Here is an 18,200-nt window from a genome sequence, read left to right as displayed (position 1 = left end):
TTTGAAAATTCCCTTATAATTTCAAAGTGAACATATGAGAGCTCTGGGCCTGCTCAGAAATGGAAGTTTCTATAGCCCGTGGCCCTACATCCAAGGACCAGACTGGATTGTAACTTACACGTTCCTTTGCCTTCATGCCTCTGTGAACAGACAGACGAGCCCTCCTCTGTCCCATGAAGTTGGTCCCTCTGTCTCCCTCCCTCTGCCACGCGGTGCTATCCAGGGCCAACTCTCAGGCACGAACCGGGTGCCCAGAGGTTCAGCAGTCGTTTGTGGAAATCTCCAGCGTGCAGGCGTGGTGCTGGGGGGACGCCGTGGATAAATCAGGGCTCCTGCTCTCGGGGGCTTACATCCTAGTAGGAGACTAAACTGAGTAACCAGTAAACCAGCAAGAAAGGCCCAGACTGAAATAGTGTCGTGAAGGAAGCTGGACAGACAGGTGATGTGATGCGGGGTAGCCAGGCGAGGAGGGAGCTGCTTCAGGTCGGGGCCAGGAAGGAAGGCCGCTGTGAGCAGAGCCATGATATCTGAACCAAGATCGGACATGGGCACCCAGGCAGGTGGAGCGGGAAGGGCAGAGGTCCCGAGGCAGGAAAGATCTTGCTTTGAGGAACCCCAGGGAGGCCACTGGGGTGGGAACAGAATGATGGTGGGGAAGGCTGGCATCAGAGGTGACCAGGTAAGGAAGGCACAGGCTCTGCTCTCAGATGCTCTTCAAGGTGAGATGCAGGTGGATGCAAAGGTCCAGGGGTCTTGGCCAGGAAAACCTGAACACCCACCCAGCGCTGTGATAGCTCAAGTCTATGCATGGTAAACAAAAGCCCTTGAAAGGGGATGATTCCCCCACCCACCGCAGCGCCCTTGAAAGGCAAACATCAGGTTTGAGATTCAGAATACTCAGGTGTGAGTCCTGCAGGAAAATCTAGAGTCCATGGGGATTGATGCCAACACATCTATTACCTGCTGATGACAGGAACAGTTCTTGGAGTGGGTCTGACCCACCTGAGTCTGTGAACCTTACACAGGGACGTGCTGGGGCCAGTGGGAAAGAAAGGGACAGTGAGAGATGATTTGGGATGGCTCTTAAGAACCAGCTGGCCAGAACTGGGTTTAAATTCCTGCTCCACCACAAGGTGACCTTAGGCAAATGGCTTCCACTCTCCAAGCCTTAGTCTCCTCATCTGTAAAATGGGAGTGATGGGGAGGGATGCGTTAGGAACTAAGTAAGATAGGAGGGGAGACAAGATGGCGGCGGCAGAGGACACAGAGCCCACTCCCCCCACGAATGCATCAAAAATACATCTCCACGTGGAGCACCGCTCCCTGAAAACAAACTGGAAGCTGGCAAAAAGATTCTCGTGCAACCAAGGTTGTAAGAAAGATCCACACAGAATCAGGTAGGAAGGGAAGAGGAAGATGGAACCTAGAGAGACTTAGCGGTGAGTTAAGAATTTAGTCTTAGTGGAAACTGGCATCTTTCCGGTGTTTCTGGTGGGTGTGGAGGAAGTAGATGACACACACTTTTGACCCCATGTTCTTGGGTTCATATGAACCCAAGCAGTGGTTCATATTCATTCCCTCTTTGCTTCCCTTGCAGCCAACCTGGAAGAACATTCCTCCACTTTCTGCTAAGCCTCAGAAACCGTTGGGTAAAAAATGATTTGACCCCCAGAGGTCATGCCCAGCTCAACAGAGCATGACCCCAGAGATGCTTGGAGACAGGACCCCTGGCTCTCAACCCCTGGGTGGCCCCACCTGGCAGGGTGACTTCATGGGAGCCACTCGCCTGTTCCGGGTCCCTGTTTTATTGTCCTGGAAAGGAGGCCCACCTAGCAGTCCCCTTGACCTTGCAGCTCCCCAGATCTACCGTGGGAAGTCACTGCCTCTGTGAGCTGTATGAAGCCCCTTTCTAAGACAGATGTCAGTGTCTTGGCTGGTACAGATTTCTTCCAGGTTTGACTCTTGGAGGCATGTACCCATCCCAAATGTCCTCAAGATACGTTTGCTCATCATAAAATGGAAATGAACTTACCTACTCACGCGTGATTCATAGTGTTCACCACCTGATAATCTTAAATCGGAGGTGCTGAAGCCGTAGAGTCCTGGGAGTGGGAGGTGGACGGGTGTGACTGGGATGAGGTTTCAGCTCAGCTCTGCTTCTGGACCCCCGCACTGTCTGGGCCACACGTGTACCGTGTCAGTGTGGGTCCCTCTGAAGCAGAGGGAGGAGGATTTGATTCATTAGGAAGGTTCCTGGGAAGAACTAGCAGAGGGGTGGGGCAGTGGGACAGGAAGAGAAGAGGTCCTACCAGGTGATGTAAGACGGTCCCGAGGCGAGATCCCCTGGGGGTCCCAGAGGCGGCCTGTGTCCCACCAGGACCAGCTCCAGGGGCGGCACCAATACAGGTGCTCACAAGGGCCCCGTGCTTGGTTTAACAGAGTTGAACAAGGGGCCCGCATGTTCATTTTGCAAATGATGTAAGTGGCTTTGAGTCCCACTGTGGCGCTGGCCCCTTCAGAAGGCAAGGGAGCCGAGCCCCGCTCAGCGGTGGGGTGAGGGCTGTCCCTTGGAGGAGCGGTTGTCAATTCCAGGGGCAGCCCACCCCCTGCCAGGAAGGGGACCCAAGAGGACACGGGCAGAGCCCTGGGGGCATCTGTTACACAATCCAAAAGGACACACACATCCACCGGCTTTGGGGGGAAATGATTCAATTCATTGGGCATGTAACACAGCCCCATTGGTGACTGATAGGGATCGATGATCAATCATTTGGCAGGGCTTGACCTTTCAAATTCCAAGATGGGCTTGTGCGGAGACTCCTGAGTGCCCGTATTTTAAAAACAAGCATGTCTCCTCACCCCTGCCCCGCCCCTCACGGTCCTCCCCCGGCCTACACATCCACACTTTTTCTCCAGATACCATCCAGACTCTCTTGGAAAACACGCCAAGTCCAATTTAAAGTGGAGATTGATGACCGATGGGCCTTTTTTTTTTTTTTTTTTTGGTCGTTTCTGAGCATCTGTGCGTTCACATTGCTCAAGAATTATTTTGATGGTTGCTTTGTTTTTGTGTATGGAACATGTGAGAGAAAAACAGTCAAGCGATTCATGTCAAAGTTGTGTAAAGTGTGCCTTTGTCACACTGGCTGGGGGAGGTTTTGACCTTCCCGTTGATGGAAAAGGAAGACGCCTTTATCCAAGAATGGCAGGTACGACCACAGACAAATCTGGTTTCCATCTCAGATGCTGAGGTTTATGTCAATCCATTCCAGGCATGTTGTGGAACTTATACACGTGATTTCAGGGGTCACAGCGTGGGTCACCCATGAAATCCCCAGTGCCCATCTGTCTGTGCTGGAGGGTCCATCTCACTAGTCTGGATGGGACCTGAGCCTGCAGTTGGCTGAAGCTCCCTCCCGGGGAGGTGGCAGGGATGAACTGCCAGACCATCAGGGCCGAGGACCAGAGGTCTAAGAGACTGTCCCCTTCATGGCTGGCCATACATGGCAGGGGTAAACAATTACAACCAGCAGAAACTTGGGTGTCAGAAATCTGAAAGGACTCACCCAAAGTCACACAGCCCGGAAGTGGTCTGGATTCCAAACTGGTCTGACCTGCTCACAGCTCAGGCTCCAGAGACCCATCAAGCAAATTCCCTCCAGCCGTGGAGGCCCAGAAGGGGACACTGCTGCTGTACGGATCTGCAGAGGGCCCTGGGGACAGGGCGGAGCTCACCCCCACTTCTGGGGGGCTGTCCACTAGATGGGGTGGAGAGAGTAGAGGCTGGTCAACCTGGGTTCTGATTCTGGGCAAGGCACTTCCCCTCGCTGAGCCTCAGTTTCTTCCTCTGTGAAATGGGTATGATAAGGGTAACTGCCTTTCAGAGTTGCCGGGTAGGATTATGACAGATGGTGTATAGAGAGCAGTCAGCGGGTATGGTTATCATTCTTTATTATTATTACCTTGGCCCAAGAGTCCATGGGCCCCCAGCTGAGTGCCTCTGTTTAAGCCCAAATACCGAGACTCTAATTATCTCACTTCATCCATCAGTAAGTTTCATTGGTGCATTTCCCTTAGGTTCAGGGTAATTAATTAACTTTCCCAGTCACTCATCGGGTACTCATTCACTCATTCATACATTCCATCTATCAAGAAATATTTACCAAGCACGAACCACCTTTTCTTGGCGATTGCAAGATGCACGTTTTTTTTCACCTTTCCACATCCCCGAAGCTGGGAAGTGTCCTAGTCGTGACCACCAGGCGTCATTGCCTGCACGTGAGCATATTTAAACATGCAGGCTGGGTGTACGCAACCCGGTGGAAACTTCCAGGAAAAACCAAGGAACCGCCTTCTGGGAAATCCTGCGTCATCAGAATCTTGGGGATTCAGAGGCCACGTTGGCAGAAAAACTCGGACCCTGGCAACTCTGAGTGGAAAAGTGATTCGGAAAGGTTGGATCCAAGCATGATGACCTTCTAGGAAAGACCTTATCCCATTTATGTCACTTAACATTTTCTTTCTGATGTATGCACAAGAATGAGGCATGATTAAAATCTATGTCTAAATAAATCTGAAAGAGGTCTTTACTAAGTTTACAATGGAAAGGTGAAAGCATCATAGCAGCTTAGTTGGCAGTGCCTTTTATCAGAGTTGTGAAAACAGGTGGGAAACCCGGAAAGGCCTGTCCTGGGTCCTCAGGGTGAAGAGGCAGAAGGAAGGCAGACAGTGCACTGGACCGGAGTTGAAGGACCCTCAGGGGCTAGAGGTCCGCTGTGCTGCTGGCAATGACAGGATCCCGGCCGAGCAGCTGCGGCGAAGAGGGCTGCCAGGAGAGACAGGAGGAGTGGATGGGGGCACTGCTTTGGTGCTAGGCTGATGGGGTTCAAGTCCCGGCCCTGCCACTCACTGGTGTGTGATCTTGCACAAGTTAGTCACTGTGCCTCGGTTTACCCATCTGCAAAAGGGGGTGATGATACTCCGGGCTGTGATGTGAAGTAAAAGTGTTGAAATGTGTGCAGTTCTCAGAACAGTGTCTGGCTCGTAGCTCGGCTTCTATAAGCGATCGCTGCTACTGTTGTTCTCGTCCCTGAGGCAGAAGTGAGCGGCCACACCTTGGGAGGACAGGACCACACCTGGGCTTCAGGGACAGCGGGAACCAGGGATGGAGTCCCCCATGTCTCTCTATTTTCTCTGGGCAGAGCCGCTGTCTCCTCGGGACATGAGAGTAGCCCCAGGCAGCCCTAGAGCTCCATCCAGCGCATGCTGCCCGTGAATGGGATGCCTCCCCTGTGACACCCTGGGGAAGGCACCCACATCTGGGCCCATCGACTGAGGCCATGGGAAGCAGGGAGGAAGAACCGGCAGGTCCGCCATCAGCAATGGCCATGGGGGTGAGGGTGGCGATGCCGAGCCAGGAGGGGGCCCCAGGAAAACGCGCACGTGGGGCTGGGCAGGCAGTCTCCTAGATTCCACCTCTCCTTCCACAGGGGAGGGCAGCAAAGACCGCACAGTGTCCCGTGACTTGCCAAAGGTCACACACAGCCAGGCAGCCATGGGGGGCAGTCAGTTCTTACAGGGATCTCCCTCCGCTCAGCCCTTGCCCTGTATTATTTCACTGCTCTCGTGGTAACCTTAACATGGTCGCCAGCACCTTCTGAGAGCTGACCACGTGCCAGGCGCCTCTGGAAGCCCTTTACAGAAACCAACCACTCATCTGAGTTCTTCTAACCCATGAGGAAGAGACTCTTGACACCCATTTTACAGATGAGGGAAACTGAGGCATGGAGAAATAGTCACTTAGCAAGGATCACAGAGCCAGTAAATGGCAGAGTGAAGATACAGACCCAAGTAAACTAATTCCGGATCTGACTCCTTGGGAGGTTCGACCTTTGTCTTTTTTTTTTAAATCAGCGAGAAAAAGCCTTTAATTTGTGTGGTTTAATAACACATCAAGGGACTTCCCTGGTGGCGCAGTGGTTAAGAATCCGCCTGCCAGTGCAGGGGATGCAGGTTCTAGCCCTGGTCCAGGAAGATTCCACATGCCGCGGAGCAACTAAGCCCGTGCACCACAACAACTGAGCCTGCGCTCTAGAGCCCGTGAGCCACAACTACTGAAGCCTTTGTGCCTACAGCCCGTGCTCCGCAACAAGAGAAGCCACCGCAGTGAGAAGCCCGCGCACCGCAACGAAGAGTAGCCCCCGCTCTCCGCAACTAGAGAAAGCCCGCATGCAGCAACGAAGACCCAACACGGCCAAAAATAAAATTAATTAATTAAAAAGAAAAAAATAACACACCTAGGTATTGAGTTTTGGATGAAGGAAAGAATGCGCCTGCTCTTTTTTTTTTTTTTTTTTTGCCATTAGTTGTTGAAGTCAGATTCTATTTCATACTATGGTCATCTACCTGTTTCTATTTTTCTTTTCTGAAAATAATTTTAAAACATTTTTAAGGGACTTCCCTGGCGGTCCAGCGGTTAAGACTCTGCGCTTCCATTGCAGGGGGCGTGGGTTCGATCCCAGGTTGGAGAACTAAGATCCTGCGTGCCACGCAGCGTGGCACCCCCCCCAAAAATTTAAATTTAAAATAATAGTAAATTCACAGAACATGTGAGGAAAAGTCCAGAGAGGCCCACCTCCATGGTAACACCTTGTGTAACTACAGCGCAGTACTGCCACCAGGAAGTTGGCATGGCACCATCCACAGAGCATGTGGGTTTTCTCTGGTTCCACAGAGGAGCCTGGGAGGGGAGAAGCAATTCACCCAGGGTCACCTAGCTTGGAACTGCCCATTTTCCGACTCTCCCAGGAAGTGCAAGAGGCCGACCCCACTCCCCCGAATCCCCAGTCTGGAGTTTTCTCTCTTGCCACACACACAAAGCCTCCCATATTGAAGAGACCACAGAGACCATGGCCACGTCTTTGGCTGTCTGGGGACCGTCCCGCAGCTGTGGGGAGCTGAGTTGCGGGGGGGATGCCCAGCCTCTGAGAGAGCTGCATCCCTCCAGAGGGTAAGCAGGGCCCCAGGAAACAGTTGGGCAAGTCAGCCCTGCCTGCTCCAAGGCACCTGAAAAGCAGCTGGACCCTGGGGGCCCTTGGCTGAGGACAGACACCTCAGCCACAGGGGCAGCTTTTCCATAAGAACAAACTTAATTAAACAGTCTCTCTGTCCCTTGGGCCGGCTGACATAGCCACAGTCTTCCCTGGGGCCAGTTTCCACCAGAGTTGCCAGGATTAACTGTCTTCCGGAGCCCAGATCTTTCTGTAGACCATCTCACAGAGATCAGCAAGGCAGTGTCAAGGGAAGGCAGCGGGGCGCCCTTCCAGGGGACATGGTGCCGGACAGACTTTATCTTATGACCCCAGGGAAGGCCTCTGCATGCTTCCACCTGGGAAGAGGCGAGCAGGCCCTCAGGTGAGACGGTGGTGGCACCCAGCTCCAGACAGATTTCTCCCTGTGGGCGCCTGTAGGCTGCTGCCTGAAATTCCACCATCAGAGTATCATCTGTTGTCCACAGCTTGGAGGTCAGTGGAGTGTGGATTCCTCTGGAAGAGGGTGGAGGGGGAGACACTGGTGTGTGGGTGATCACAGGCACGGTGGAAAGGGCTAGGATAAAGCTTATGTAGGCTCTGGGCATCTGTGCGGGCTGAGAGGTCAGGGAGGGCTTCCCAGAGGAGGGGCTTCTGAGCTAAGTTCACCAGTAAAAGTTTTCTGTAACTACCATACACATTACCATAAACAACAGAAATGTAGCCTCTCCCAGCTCTGGAGACCAGAGGTCCATGTCAGGGTGTCAGTAGGGTTGGCTCCTTCCAGAGGCTGTCCCATGCCCCTGTCCAGTTTCTGGGGGTGGCCAGTAACCCGTGCCATTCCTCTTCTTACAGACCCATCACTGCAATCTGTCTTCATCATCCCATGGCCTTCCCCTCTGTGTCTGTGTGTCCCGGATTTCCCTCTCCTTTGGTTTGTAAGGACACTTATTGGATTTAGGACCCACCCTAAACCCAAGACCATCTCATCTCAAATCCTTAATAAGGTCACATACACAGGTTCTGGAGTTCGGATGTGGACACAACTTTTTGGGGGGACACAATTCAACCCACTCAGGAGCAAGTTAACTAACTTAGACTGGGGGAGAAGAGGAAAGGCATTCCAGGCAGAGGGAACGGTGTGTGCAGAGGCACAGCTGGGCATGGCTGGAGAAGGGGGGCACTCTGGGACTGGGAGGATGCGGGCTAGAAAGTTAAGCAGGTGCCAGCCAGTTCACGTCTTGAGTTTGAACTTGACCGTGAAAACAATGGGAAGCCACTGAAGGTTTTACCTGGGTTATGATCTTGTTTGCTTCTCCCCAAGAAGGCCGGTCTTACGATCTGCGTTTACAGATGAAAACACTGAGGTTCAGAGAGGTGAAGTCATTTGCCCAAGAGCAGACCATCAAGAAAATGGCAGAGGCAGGATTTGAACTCAGGCCTCATCTAACTCCATAAGTGGGAAGACAAATGCAGCAGGGATCTGTGTCCGTGGAAGGCTACTCAGGAAGGAAGAAAGGAACGGAAGTGAGATCAGGTGCCAGGATCACTGCCCCACCTGACAACGGTTCTCTAATGTTTGGCCTGGGGGTTGCCATGTTGATGCTCTGAGACCAGCCTCCTTGGCCACACCTGATCGGTGGAGAAACAGGTCACGTGACTCCAGCTAAGCCTGTCAGATTCCTCCCCCACAATGCTCTTGAGTCTTTTTGACGCCGGGAGGTAGCATGGCCGTGACTAGGAGCCTAGCTCAGGAGCCTCCTCTCAACAGCGTGGCCTCAGGTAACTTCTCCAACCCCTTGATGCTTCAGTTCCTTCTTTGGAAGTCGGAAGGATGAAAGCAGCACCTCCCTGCATGGCTGCTGTGGGATTACAGGAAATCCTGGTGGTGAAGCTTTCTGCCCGACACCTGGCACACACAAAATGCTGGGCACGCGCCAGCTGGCTCTGCTAGTGGTATGGACAGGGGGGTGGGACTCGGGGCTGTGCGGAGGCCACCTCCTGCCTTGTCCACGAGGAAGACGGACGGAAAGGGGAGAGAGAGAGAGAGAAGCCAGCAGGTTCTTGATCGCTTTCCAGGACTTGCTTCCAACTGATATGAGACTTGGCCACCGTCCCCTTCCTGTACTGAGGTTCAGGGAAACAGCTCAGTGGTTCCCAGTCGCCGGCTGCCCCTGACTTTGCCCTGGGCTAGTGCAAATGGGTTGTTGTTGTTTTTTTTTTGCAATCAAAACCAAACCAAAACCAAACCAATACAGAACACCAACCAAAACACGCCTTGATTGAGATGGTCTGGCAAGCTGAAGGCCCCATGGAAGCCCCTGGAACCACCTTTGAACTGCATGCCAGGGCTTTCCTGCCTCAGACCCGGTGGCTCCCTAAAGAAACCCCTGGCAGGTCTAAGCCACACTGTGGGGAGGCCGTCCTGTCTGTGACCGCCCAGAAGCCTCACATCCTGGGAACACACGCGTGGCCTCCCCACCCCACATTCCACATCCACACCGCCTGATCCCAAGTGGGCAGGCTTCTGGCAAGTTCCACGCTCAGCCCAGGAACTTGTTGAACAGGTGCCTTGACATGGGCGATCCCCTGCCCATTAGGCGCTGCCCTGGCCAGGCCAGGCTGGAGAATGCGCGAGAGCAGAGTATATTGAGGGGACTAAAGTCTCATGGGTTATATGCCAAGGTGAGTGCTAACATCTAACATGCATTGTGTCCTCGACATCCAGGTTGGGAAGATGCCACCACCTGCATTGAAAACAGAAAGAATCAAGGCTCAGATGTTGCAAGTTTCTAGCTCAAGATCAAACAGTTACTAAGTGGGGAGCCCGAGATTTCTTCCTACCTGAAATCAAAAGGCTTATTATTAACACTTTCAAATATAAACAAGGCGTAGAAAGTGGTAGAAGGAACCTCTTTGGACCCATCAGCCAGCTACCATTGCTTCATGTAGACCCTCAACTTTTCGCAGAGGTAGAGTCTGCAGTATTTTAAAGTAAATCCCAGACATCATATACATCACCTGTGAATGCTTCAGACTGCATCTCTAACAGATGAGTGAGTATGTTGTTTAACATAACCATAAGGTCATTATCACAGGACCACCTGGACGGGAAAGTTCAAAATGGAACCACCACACCACGTGCCCTGGGAGGGAGCACGGTCCCAGCCAAGTCCTGCTCTTCCACGGCAGGCCAGTTCACTAGAGCAGCAGTTTCCAAAGGGGGGTCCTCAGACCCGCAGCATCAGCATCACCAGGGAACTCATTAGAAATGCAGGTTCTCAGGCCACCCCAGCCCTAACGAGTGAGGGACTCTGGGGTTGGGCCCAGCAGTCTGTGTGTGGTTTTTTTCTTTTAATTTTATTATTTCTTATTGGAAGCATAGTTGATTTACAATGTTGTGTTACTTTCTGCTGTACAGCAAAGTGATTCAGTCATACATACATATATATGTAGATATATACATTATTTTTCAATATTCTTTTCCGTTATGCTTTATCACAGGATATTGAATATGGTTCCCTGTGCTCTACAGTAGGACCTTGTTGTTTATCCATCCTATATATACTAGTTTGCATCCGCTAATCCCAAACTCCCAATGCCACCCTCCTCCACCCTACTCCCCCTTGGCAGCCATAAGTCTATTCGCTACGTCTGTGAGTCTGTTTCTGTTTTGTAGATAAGTTCATCTGTATCATATTTTAGATTCCACATATAAGTGACATCATATGGTGTCTGTCTTTCTCTGTCTGACTGACTTCACTTAGTATGATAATCTCTAGGTCCATCCATGTTGCTGCAAATGGCATGATTTCATTCTTTTTTATGGCTGAGCAGTGTTCCACTGTATACATACACCACATCTTCTTTATCCATTCATCTGTCAATGGACATCCCATTTGTTTCCACATCTTGGCTATTGTGAATAGTGCTGCTATGAACATAGGGGTGCGTGTATCTTTTTGAATTATAGTTTTCTCTGGACATATGCCCAGGAGTGGGATTGCTGGATCATATGATCATATGGTAGCTCTATTTTCAGTTTTTAAGGAACCTCCGTACTGTTCTCCATAGTGGCTGCACCAGCTAACATTCCCACCAGCAGTGTAGGAGGGTTCCCTTTTCTCCACACCCTCTCCAGCATTTGTTATTTGTAGACTTTTTGGTGATGGCCACTCTGACTAGTGTGAGGTGACACTTCATTGTAGTTTTGATTTGCATTTCTCTAATAATTAGTGATGTTGAGCATCTTTTCATGTGCCTGTTGGCCACCTGTATGTCTTCTGTTTAGGTCTTCTGCCCATTTTTCGATTGGGTTGTTTGTTTTGTTGTTGTTGAGTTGTATGAGCTGTCTATATATTTTGGAGGTTAAGCCCTTGTCAGTCCCGGCAGTCTGTATTTCAGCATGCCCTCCTGGTGACTCTGATGCCATCTGGAACTCCAGAACTGCTGCTCCCGAGGAGGGTGACGGCCCAGGGAGGTGTTTCCCTTCTTGCATTGTTGATTTCTTATTTATGTAGCTTCTGGCTCCTTCCCCAAAGGATGCTGAGGGGTTGGTCTTAAGCAGCATTGCCTTCCAGCCGACTCAGGAGCCCAGCAGTCAGTGGGTGAGCCCTCCCACTCCCGAGGTGTCCCTGAGCCAGTGTTTCCTCCTCCATAAAATACGTGGATGACAGCACCAGCCTCCTAGTCCGGCTGTGCGGAGAAACTAGTTAAGTGCTTAGAATGGTTCCTGGTGCACAGCGGGTTTTACGGAAGGACTAGCTGTTCTGACCAAACAGGGCTGGCAGAGCCAAGGGAAGTATAGTCTAACCTACACACCATCGTAGGATGCTTGCGAGTGAGCTCGAAACGCGTCAACGGGAGCCTGCTTCTCACAGGCAGGGCTGGGGTGGGGGCGCATCCCGGGAGAGAACGGGAAGGAGATTTGGGGGCTGCTGGGAAGAGCAGGGAGTGCCCCTGAGGCAGGGAGACTACAAGACACTGCCGTGGCCAGAGATGGTAAGGGAGGAGCTCACGGTTGCCCAGGGCGATGGGTTCCCCAGAGCCTCGGGGGGAAGGTGGGAGGGGGGCCTCTGTGCTGCAAGAGCTGTGATGCATCTGGGAGCCTCAGGAAGGCTCCTCTCCCCCAGGGCCCCAGTGGGGAGACAGGAGGCAGGAACAGTCGAGGAGCATGGAGAGCCCTGGACACCAGGCAGGCTGGGGGTGCAGGGGGTCACGGCCAGGTTCCGAGCTAACACCGATGAGGCAATTGTCCCAGATTTGGTTGTCCCCAAGGCTCTGCAACTTCAGTTAAGCATTGTTCATTTAAATAGGACGCAGTCTCTCAAACCCTTGGTTTAAATGAAAAATCTAACAGAGGGATAGAAACCTTGTTTCTTTTACCTGCAGGCATGTGAGAGAAGAGTCATAGGTTTTAACCTTTGAGGGGATAGAGCTGCCAATCAAATAATGTGATCAGGATAAGTCATGACATGAGCCCACCGTCCACCTGTAGACGTGGGAGAGGGTCACAGTGTGAACTCCGGAGGTGTTTCATTTTGAAAATACACTTACATTAGCCAACCCTGCCCCCTTAAAAGTCCCAGAAAAAGTGGTCACCTCTGTAGCCTGACACACAGATTGTGGTCTTGAAATGCCATTTCCCATTTTTTGGAAAATTTAAAAAGCAGGGTTTCTCAGAGACATAGCTGATTCCAGGACTGGAAATGTACAAGAGAAGGCTGGAATATTTTGTTTTCCCAAATGGCAAGGGAACTGTCAAAGAGAGACTCCGGGGAATATGCTAAAAGAACTCTGAAGCCAGCTTGAAAAGGCTCCCCGTGGTCAAAGACGTGACCATGGGAGCTTCAGGAAGGATAACATTGCACTGGATTGAAACCCATCTACGTTTACATTCATGAGTTCACAAAAATGTTTCTAAAAACTAGTGGATCTCCTGAGATTGATAGGAACTGGCTTGTTATCTTGAAACCGGTCAAGGGAGGGAATGAAGCAGTGATTCTGCCTTCCTGTTTCCATTGGTAACAAACTATATACAGATGAGAGGAAGCGTCTCCTGATGAAAGTATCCCAACTAATACATTAAAAGCAACTGAGGGCTTCCCTGGTGGCGCAGTGGTTGGGAGTCCGCCTGCCGATGCAGGGGACGCGGGTTCGTGCCCCGGTCCGGGAGGATCCCACATGTCACGGGGCGGCTGGGTCCGTGAACCATGGCCCCTGAGCCTGCGCGTCTGGAGCCTGTGCTCCACAACGGGAGAGGCTGCATACCGCAAAACAAACAAACAAAGGCAATTGATAGGATTGGAATATCACAGTTTTGCAATCCCCAGGGAATGAGTGGTTCCGGACTTTGAACATCAGTGATACTGACATGACAAAAAGAGACCACCGGCCACAAGGAGCCTCTTGATGGAAACACACAAGACCAAGGGAATGGAGCCTGAGCCCGATCCAGCCTCTGGATCCCACTGCCAGTTTGCACGAAATTCCCAGGACGGAGGGCCATGCAGCACTGCACCTGGAGTGTGCAACCAGCAAAATCCAGACTGTGGGGAATGCTACAGGTCAGACGGCCAAGGGTGTCTCAACAGATAAAATGTAAGGGGTGGAGGGGAAAAAGATGGATGGAGCTGTGGGCAGAATAATGACCTCTCAAATGTATCCACGTCCTAAGCCCCAGAACCTGTAAATATATGACCTGACCTGGCAAAAGGGCCTTTGCAGGTGTGTAACTGAGCTGAGGATCTTGAGATGGGAGATGATCCTGGATGGTCCAGGTGGGCCCAGTGTGATGACAAGGTCCTTATAAGAGGGTGGCAGAGGGGTTGAAAGCAGGGTGAAGCAGCATGAGAAACACCCAACCAGCGTTGCTGGTTTTGAAGATGGAGAGAGGGGTCATTAGCCAAGGAATGTGGGTGGCTTCTAGAAGCTGGAAAAGATAAGAGAATGGATTCTCCCCAGCACCTCCAGAAGGAATGCAGCCCTGCAGACACTTTGAGTTTAGTTCGGTAGGACTGTTTCAGACATCTGACCTGTAAGAGAACCCTAAGAGAAACTATTTGTGTTGCCACTAAGTTTGTGACTGTCTGTCATAGCAGCCCTAGGAAACAAATGCAGATGGGAAACGTGTTGGTTAAAGAACTGTACAGGACATAGGAAGTGATGAACATATGACCGTAAGTCAGGAGAATGGGTACATCTGTGGGGAGGGCAGTGGTTGTCGTTGGAGGGGGCACATGGCGGAGCCCGGCTGGTGGTTCCCAGGGGGTTCACCTGGTAAGCATTCATTAAGCAGTACCTTTGTGTTCTGTGGTCCTCTAAGACTGTTTCATTTGCATTCAACCAGGTAAAAATCGTAACAGTTGCAAGGACGATTCCGTGGGGTAGAATAGGATCTCATTCTCCAGAGCTGTTGAAGACAAAATGTTTTCTTTTCCTGATCTTGCTGACATTTCTTTCACCAGCAGCACAGCGATTGGCACGAAGGGAAAAGAAAGGTCTGTGTAGCTCATAATTTATATTATGCAAAGGAGCGGGACAGAGCAGACTTACCAACACATAGAATATGGGGTGTGAAAATGTTTGCAGTGTACATATAAAGCCCAGGGTAGCAGACATGGCAGTGTCTCCAGCCCCCTGACCCTCAGCATCCCCTCCTCTGCAGAAAGCTGCTTCCCGCGAACACCTGACTCCCCATCGAGGGCTCTCTTTCAACTGCAGGAACACGCTCAGCCCCCATCAGGGAGGACCAGATGCCCCCCTTCCCAGCCCTGCCTCATTCCCCTCTGCCAGCGTTTCCTGGGGTCACCTCTCAGACAACATGCGTTCAGATCTTTGGGTTTGGGAGAACCCAAAGCAAGACACTGAGAAAAACTCTCATGAAGTGGGAGGAGGTGTTTACCCTAAAACACCTGGTTACAGAGAACACCTGTAGCCTTTACCTGACAGTTTCTCCCACCACCACTGCCCCGCCCCCACCTCCTCCCACTCAGCAACTCTCTGCTGGATGGATAGGTGGGTGGCCCGGGAGCCCATCCCACACCCACTGGGGAACTTGTGAAGGACGGGTCTCTCTCCCTCCCCTTGCATAGCCTTGGCAGACCTGACATCCTTCCGCCAAATTCCCTTTCTGTTTAAAATAACCAGTCAGTTTCTGGTGCTCGCAGACGGCAGGTTGCTAACTGATACAGCCACGTGAAGCTTAGCGTTAACTGAGCACTAAACAGCACGGAGGTTCCTGACAGCTGAGACCAAAAGTTCAATGCTGGGAAAAAAGTGGACAGTTCATCAAGGGAGAAAAGCTTTTCTGTTGTTGGTTTTCATTGGTTTGTTTGTTTGTTTTGGTAAGTTATCCTATCCCATGATGCTCGCCAGGCTCTGAAGAGTAAATAGAATTTTTTAAAAAGTTAAAATAAGTGTATGAAGTATTTCAAACCTTAACAAAACATAGAGATTGATACAGTAACCTCGGGAAGGTGCGGTTTCATGGGTGCAGGGGTGTGGCTGAGAATTCGGTCTTACTTGACCGGCATGACGGTGGGCATTCTTCTCCTGTTCTAACTTGTAAGAAATGAGGTTCAGAAAGCAGGGCCATTTGTCCAGGGCTCCCGGAAGTCCATCGTAGAGTGGAAATTGGTCATGTGAATTGCTTTCCCTAAGTCTCTGTGCCAACCCTTCTATGCACTGAAATCCTCCCCTCTTCCCGTGCCCCATGCTCTGTCCACTGCCCAGCTTGACCCAAAGACCCAAGGAGGAGCGTGATGCTCTGGGCTCCGATGAACTGCTGTCGGCTGTGGGGATCGTGTGTGGGTACCAAAGCCCCCTCCCCAGGCAGTTCTCAGGGCGGGACCCCACCTGCGGTAACAGCCCCTGTGGACAGCGCCACTGCTGGTCCTTACGACAGCTTCGTAAGGGGCTCAAAAAGGGCACCTGTCCTCTGCCACTAGCCTCTTCAAATCTACAGGGGTGTGACTGGTGCCCCCAGGACCTCTGCACGACCTGTCCAAGCCCACTTGGCAGCCCTACTGATCCCAGTCAGGCTCACTCAGCACCAGATAATTCCTCCATAACCACCTGCCAGGTGTGAACCATTTTCCCCTTTTAGAGATGAGAGAGGGGGACACACGTGGCCCAGGGTCCCAAAGTAGTGGAGCCTGCACCCCACACTAAGGGCTTCCCACGGGAGGGTGGGATACGGGGCCACCTCCGTGGGAACGCGCCACCCCCCACCCAGCCAACAGCACGCTGGCTGTGATTACATGTCCTCCTTTCAGCCCGAACCAGGAGCCACGGATATTATGCAACTGCCCCTCTTCTAGACTGTCTGTTTCCACCCTCCTCCCCCAGCCTGCCTCCTCTGTATTCCACAGTCCTGGCTCTACATCACCTCCTTGGGAGTCTTCCCTGAGTCATCCGGGTAGACTGACATGCGCCCCCACTGGGTCCCACACGCGGCGACGTTGTGACACATGCCACGTGGCTTCCTCCTTCTCCTCGGGACTCAGAGCTCCTGGAGGGCAGGGGCCACGTCTAGCTCATCTCTCTCCCAATATCCAGCATGGTGCGGGTACACCGTAGCCCCTAAATGCTGGATTATTGAATCGGTGACTGATCCAATGGGTGAGGTTGGGTCTGCCTTCCTGAGTACGCTGAGAACTTCTGAGAAGCGGCCTGAGAATCCTATTTGCCCTCAATCAGCTAAGAGCCTGGCAGTAGGGGATGGTCTGAGCAGGTCTGTGAAGGGAGGAATGAGCCCCTCCTCGGAGGCAGTGCAGCATGATGGTCTGGCGTGCAGGTTCCGGCCTCAGAGTCCAGTGGTAGAACTTCTGGCTCACCCTCTTAGCTGTGTGGCTGGGGCCAAGTTACTCAACCACTCTGTGCCCCCGATTCTGTCCCAGGTCGGGTTCCCCAGAAGCAGAGCCCGAGGCAAGACTCATGGTTTATTCAGGATGTCTTTCCAGCAGAAACTGGTAAGGGAACGGGAGGGGCAAGGTTTCAGGCTGGGTCCCAGGTTCAGCCTGGCCCCTGGGGAGCTTTGGAGTTGTCCCTCTCGGGGGACACAGGGTGGGCTTTCTGCCGGTCCTCATTGAGGGAAACCTGGGGAAGCACGTTTCCAGGCACTGCAGCTGCTGGATGTCAGAGCGGGGAGCCCACAAACGGAAAAAGGGATGCCAGGGTATCTGGGTGGAGGACCCCATCGTCTGCTAGAGTCCCTCTTCTGTGAAAGGGTGGGTGCGGGCAGTGCTGACAGCAAATCAGGCATGTGTTATGAGGATTAAGTTGAGGGCACAGCTCTGAGCGCACAGCCTGGCACCGCAGGAGCTGTGCTGTTCACTGGCGGTATTGTCACCCGGCCCGAGCAGCCTCCTTCCTCTGCAGGCTCTCAAATATCTGTGGAATGAATGAACCAGCTTGCCTACTGGTTAAACCGGGTCCACCGTGGCTGCCCAAGCTGGTTATCAGAAGTCTCTCTGTGTCCTGGCTGGCTGCTACAAATGGCCCAAAGCAAGGATTGGGGGGACGGGGAGGGGAACAGGGTGACAGAGTGGGATATGCTATTTCTCTTACTTTTTAAACTCTTTATTTTGAAATAATTACAGCTTTACAGGAAGCTACAAAAATTACACAGCGAGGCCCTTCACTTAGACTCCCCCAATGTCACATCTTGTGTAACCACAGTGCCATACTGAAGCCAGGAAATTGACACGGTACGGTATGGGGGGCGTGGTCTCCGAGTCACTGGATCTCAGGGACAGATTGGTGTAAGTACCAGCTCCATCAAGAGACAGAACTGCTCCATCGCCACATAGGTCTCGTTCTCACTGCCTTTGTAGTCACACCATCCCTAACCCCCGCCAGCCACTAATCTGCCCTCCATCTGTATAATTTTGTCATGTCAAGAATGTTCTATACGTGGACTCATACACTGTGTGACCTTTCCAGATGTGCGTATATCCTTCCCGATTACCCAAGTCTTTGTGCATGCTCCCCCCGCCAACTGTCTTGCTTCCCCTCCCTTCGTTACCCGTAAGAACCTCAGGATGTCCTTCCAAAAGGGACATTCTCTCCTATAACTAGAGAACAATGACCCAAATCAGAAGTCCACATCAGTACAATACCATTATCTCCAGAGCTCACTCAAGTTCACCGCTGGTCCCACTAACGCCCTTT

General features: G+C 52.0%; 1 protein-coding gene across 3 annotated transcripts in view; it reads left to right on the top strand.

The window, feature by feature from the left end:
• The window catches only part of WFDC1 (WAP four-disulfide core domain 1), an 81,486-nt gene that overhangs the window by 25,488 nt on the left and 37,798 nt on the right, over window positions 1-18,200 (top strand). Inside the window, exon 7 of one of the 3 annotated variants that reach the window (XM_029202983.1) lies at window positions 1,598-2,201. The exons of 1 other annotated variant lie outside the window; for it this stretch is intronic. The gene's annotated coding sequence lies outside the window, so the exon portion shown is untranslated. Of the gene's footprint in view, window positions 1-1,597; window positions 2,202-18,200 lie in introns of those variants that run through there. One more of the 3 variants, XM_029202969.1, reaches the window with a different exon arrangement.

Source organism: Monodon monoceros, unplaced genomic scaffold (assembly GCF_005190385.1).
Source record: "Monodon monoceros isolate NGI ecotype Baffin Bay Population unplaced genomic scaffold, NGI_Narwhal_1 Super_Scaffold_10, whole genome shotgun sequence".
Lineage (NCBI taxonomy): Eukaryota > Metazoa > Chordata > Mammalia > Artiodactyla > Monodontidae > Monodon > Monodon monoceros.
The sequence above is the reverse complement of the archived record's forward strand: the minus strand, read 5'-3'. Positions and strand labels throughout refer to the sequence as shown.